The following is a 5,358-nucleotide window of genomic DNA, read 5'->3' on the forward strand; positions in this document are numbered from 1 at the left end:
AAGTAAGTAACTCATTACTCAGAATTCTTCTGTGTCGTGGGTAAAAAGTGATTATAGCAGAGCAGCTACCTGTGTGGTCTAGGCGAAGAGTCTTTCGAGAACAGCAAGTAGATTCGACCGATTCTCCCACGTTTCTCTCGCGTAAAGTTACAAGTCAACTACAGATACACTGATAGGCATTTATTAGCACACGCAACTTTTATTACGGTCAACATTATACTTCACAAGAAATTCTATTACTTTAAAGTGATCACAAGTAATTCTCCGAGCACCCTGTATGCTAGGCTGAGTAGACCGCCCGGAGCGAACAAACGTTTGCCGTAGCGAGCTGATCCGACCGAATCTCACACGTAGCCGAATTGTTTGTCTGCGTCAGCTGAATGGGCTCCGGGGTTGCAACCCTCTAATGAATTACTTCAGCGTTTGTATACTCGGAGATATCAAATCAAATCTAATTTATTTATTTGAAGACTTCATAAAAACACTTTAGAAACTTCAGTTAGTAGTGATTCTACCACCGGTTCGAGCTAGCGAGAAGAGACAAAAATCGCATGGTGTTTAATTATCGATGGATAGAGTTTTAGCTCTCGTTATCTAAGTATATGATATAAATGTATATAAAATTATTTAAAACTTAAAAATAGTAATAAATATGGATTAACTGTCTGGTATTTCAATATTTCAATTTATTCCACAAAAAAAACGGATTTTATTGCGATTTTTACAGATACTATAAAAGGCTAAACAGTGTGTATTATCACAAAGCTACAGTTATTTAACACATGTATACTGACTGACTTGCATTCACGCAGTATCGAATTCAAACTCAATTTCAAATAATCACTTATTTTTGCGTACTAAACTAATCCTGAGCCAATTTGGGACATAAATAAAATTAATTATTATCTTCCCAGAGACTGCGTTCAAAATTTATAATTCACAGTACAAGGAACCAAAAATATATTTTAATAAACATCCATAAAGTCCCTCGTCATCCAACTCGATGTTGACATTAAACTCGGCTTAAATATTACCCGACCCGGTGCGATGTTCCGCGGCGTTACAACAGATTACGCGTGTAATTGCGACTACTTTATCTTTTGATCTGCAATGACTTTTCACTTTGGCTGGGTTTTATTTTATACCTTATTATCATAAAGGAGTTCAGGGCAGAAGTCTATTTGTGAAATGACGGGAGGCAGCGATAGTGATTGTACCATTATTTTGTGGCAGAGAAAATACCTCGACTAGTACTTGTGACCTTGGGGGTAGGTTAAGGATCCCTTTAGAATGCATAAACACTTATCTTCCCTGCTTAACATATTCTCCATGCTTATACCAAACAATATAGGATATTACGAGACAAGAGACTATCAATAATTACCATACGAAATCACTAACTTGTATGGCAGCATGACGGTGTCTACGTTGCCTTACAACCATCTGAGCTTAAGACATCAAATACCCTCTTATTTATACCAACACTGATACCTCCCTTCTACAATAACAGAAATATTCAAAGTTAAAACCACCTGAACCACTTACTGCCAATAGAGTGTTGTAATAAACACCACACAGTGGGTGAAAATAATATTTCTTTTAAACTATTTTAATGTAGAAAAATTAAATTTATTAATAACTTCAGTAGACCGAAAGTGCATGGTCAACAAGCTACTAAACTTAATTAAAATATATCCATATCGCCCTGACATCATTTTTGTTTTTCAAATCTTTGAAAATTATCCCAGAATACTTGACCCACATAACTATTTTTAATTGAACATTAGAGGAGGTATGAAAAAAAATAATTAAAAACACCTAACTCTCACAACATGCCCGTTAGCGCAAATTTTAATTAAAAATCTTTTTACCCGATTGCCTGTTGATTTCGAAAAATAAAACAGCCAACGTTGTTACCGCGTACATACTCGTAGCACAAATTCACTTGTAATAATATTACGATAATATTCCCACTAATATTATAAAGGCGAAAATTTATTTGTGTACGCACAGAGTAAGAATAGATTACTCTTTGTGTGTGTGTTTGTTACGCTGTAACTGATGAACCGATTTCGTTTAGTTTTTTATGTAGGCACACAATCACCTACGCAAAACGGTTGTGCATCTGTGCAATTGCATCAAATTTAACACACAGGCAACAAACTAAAACGTATAAGTTAATTCAGTAGCAAATCGTAAATACATATTCTTTTTGTTATCGATGTTTTAAGCTTAACTTAAAGCAATCAATAAATACTTTGTTACCACTACTAGTTAAAGAACGTAAGGTTTATCGTTTCAAAATCTAATTCTAAACGTACGAAGCAGCGCGCTTTCGCTAGTAGGAAATAAGAGAGAGATTTTTCCAATAGACAGCACAATTTTACAGTGAATTTATTTTCAATCTCATATCAATTCAATAAGCCCTCCCTAGTTCTCTGTCTATTCCTCGAGTCATGCCGCCAAGCGATTTGGCGTTCCAACACGATATCGTTTAGGAACCAATAAGTCGGGGCGCATTTTTTGGAAACCAATAAGAGGGTCTTTGAAATGATTAACTGCCGTACTACAGAGCGTTCCGTTCCGATATAGTTTTACTTTCAACATAATATTAACACTCGACTTTGTCTACGTATCATTTTTGAAAGCAATATTTGACGACGACGACAATGTTTATATTAAAAGCACCAAGTTTGTTTAAACGCGCTAATATTAAGAACTACTGATCCAATTTGAAAAATTCTTTCAGTGTTAGATAGTCCATTTATCGAGGAGGACTATAGGCTGTATATTATTCTTGTGTTCCTACGTAAACCAGAACAATGCGGGTAAAACTGCGCGGCGTCAGCTAGTTGTTTATATAACAAGTAGTCCAATAGAACAAACGTCGAGAAGTGGTTCAAATTGTATGGTCCACTGTAGGGCAAAACAGAGCTCCTTTGGAGAGACTTAGGACTTGTACCCACCAAGCTGCTTTAATGCCTGTTGGTACGGTTGGTTAGACGCTGATAATGTTTAACATTGTCACATAATAAAAGTAGGACAAATTTAATTAAAGCTTAATAAAACTAACATACAATCAAGAATAACTAATCAAGAATGTATTTATCTAAATTAAGTCGAGCCAAAAGACAGGGCTGCAATTTCTATTTCCGCATTTAAAACAAACAACAAACACACGCAGGACGTAGTTATTCACGCAGCCGAAGCCGCAGATAAATCTAGTACATCCGTTTTAACGCTAGAGCTTACTAAGAAACTAAATGCCTAAATGTAATCTGGGTGAGATTTCATTAGGATATAATTAAATCCGCACAACAAAGCAGAGGAACGTGCACTCAAAAGCCGATATACATAAAGGCGAGATTTGCCTGCGCGGGATCAATTTGAGTCGTAGCTCCTAAGATGAGCTGTCCCAGCATCTTACCTGCGAGCCATTGTTTGTGCTCGTTGCGACAGTATGCAATTAACATACGGAACGACTTACATATTGTGCCCCACTTCATAAATACTAGATATACATCACAAAGTTTAGTTTCCCTTGAACTGCATGCTTCACACTAATGTTTGGTTGTATGATGAATTTAGGTACTTTCAGTTATAAACGGGACCTTGTAGTACAACATAGGTTACTCCTATCCCGAAAAAATACATTGTTCGTGCGGGATTTATCAAAAACGGTCTCATCATCCCTTTTAAGTCTTAATCGAAGTCCAAGTCTTACTGAAGTTTTACAGAGAGTTATAATTTGATTAGAAGAGAGTTGTGGCAGTGTGTTTGAGATTAAAATCTCAAATGACAGTCATCAGTTTATATCAGATCAGATTAGATAGATAGATTTAACTTCAGATAATATGTCTTTTTCTATTACTTTGTTCAACATATATTATTTTCTACGCTGAATAGTCGTGGGTAGAGCCGCGCAATTCAAACTTTTTTTTAGTTTCCTTACAGCTACCAACTCCCCGCCTCGCTCCAATTACACGCGTGTAAAAACGTTCTTCAATTAAAATTTACGTTCAGAGTACTGTGTGGCTTAATTTTTTAAATTAAAATGCAATTTAAACTGCAAGCTTACTAAACACTAAGCGGAAACGCATTCAAAAGTAATAATTAGAATTTTGGATTATCCAAACTAGAGCTGTTAAAGAATTACCTACTTGTAAAATATAACTCAAATTCACTACTTTAAATTGAAATATACTACTTCTATTTTTATATTATCTAATTTATATATACCAATGTCGGGTTAGTAAAGGCAATGCTAACTTTAGTACGGCTTATCGAATATGGATACAAATTAACCATATTACCGACTTACTCGAGGAACGAGATCTGCAACAATTAGCAAGCTCATGTCTAGTAATCAGTTGTAGTAAGTTTATTGTTAAATTTGGTTTTGTCGTATTACAGTTATTTGCTTATTAAAGGTAATTTTGTCATTAACTTTAGTGCAAACATGTTTCTCTCTTTTTTTACAGATCCCTCGGAAACCGTGGATTTGCCAGAAAAAAGTAGACTATATTATGCTCAATAACCCACCTACCTATATTTAGTTCCAGAGGTAAGTCCGGATAAACAGATATTTAAAACATAAAAAATGTTGTTTGTGTTTGTTTGTTATGATATTGTAAATCCACTTTATGCATTTGAGAAAACTGAAAACTCAATTTTATTTACATGTATTGATTTATAACTAAAAGCTTTTGTTTTATTCCCAATAAAATACAGAAAGGTATTACTTTAAATTTTTAAATGTTCGTCCATTTAGTTGTTATCTCGCCCATAAATAATTGTATTAATTGGCGGAACAGTGTGGCAGCTTTATCTGCGATTTATATGATCGCCTCGACGGACGGCGGGCTTACAAGGGAAGGCTTTTAACTTCGCCGTCATTTGCCAACTGAAATACATAAACAACAATCGGAGTTGCCACCATTTATTATGTTCATAAATTATTTTCATTCGTATAATTTACTTTTACTCAAGCTCGTTAGTTTTCCTGTCGTGTTTTACAAAATAATACGATTTTGATTAAGCATTAACGGTTAAATAGTGTTTAATTAGTAGTGTTTAAGTCAAAGTCTTCGTAACTGATGTTTATTTTTAATTTTAACACATTTGATATATATTTAAAAGAATCTAGCTAAAAAAATGTGTAAAAAAAATTCAAACCTCCCGTTTGTTATTGTTCAAGCAACCGGTGGTCAGGGCTCCAGAGTGAGGAGCTCTTCACAACACGCGCCGTCTCAAGGATATGACACTTGAAGACTGGAAGGATAATATGAAAACTTGATGGTATGATGTGATGGTAATGACGAATAATTGAATAACTTAGAAACTATTTCTTTTATAAAT

This window comes from Bicyclus anynana, chromosome 11, assembly GCF_947172395.1.
Source record: "Bicyclus anynana chromosome 11, ilBicAnyn1.1, whole genome shotgun sequence".
In the NCBI taxonomy this organism is placed as follows: Eukaryota; Metazoa; Arthropoda; class Insecta; order Lepidoptera; family Nymphalidae; genus Bicyclus; species Bicyclus anynana.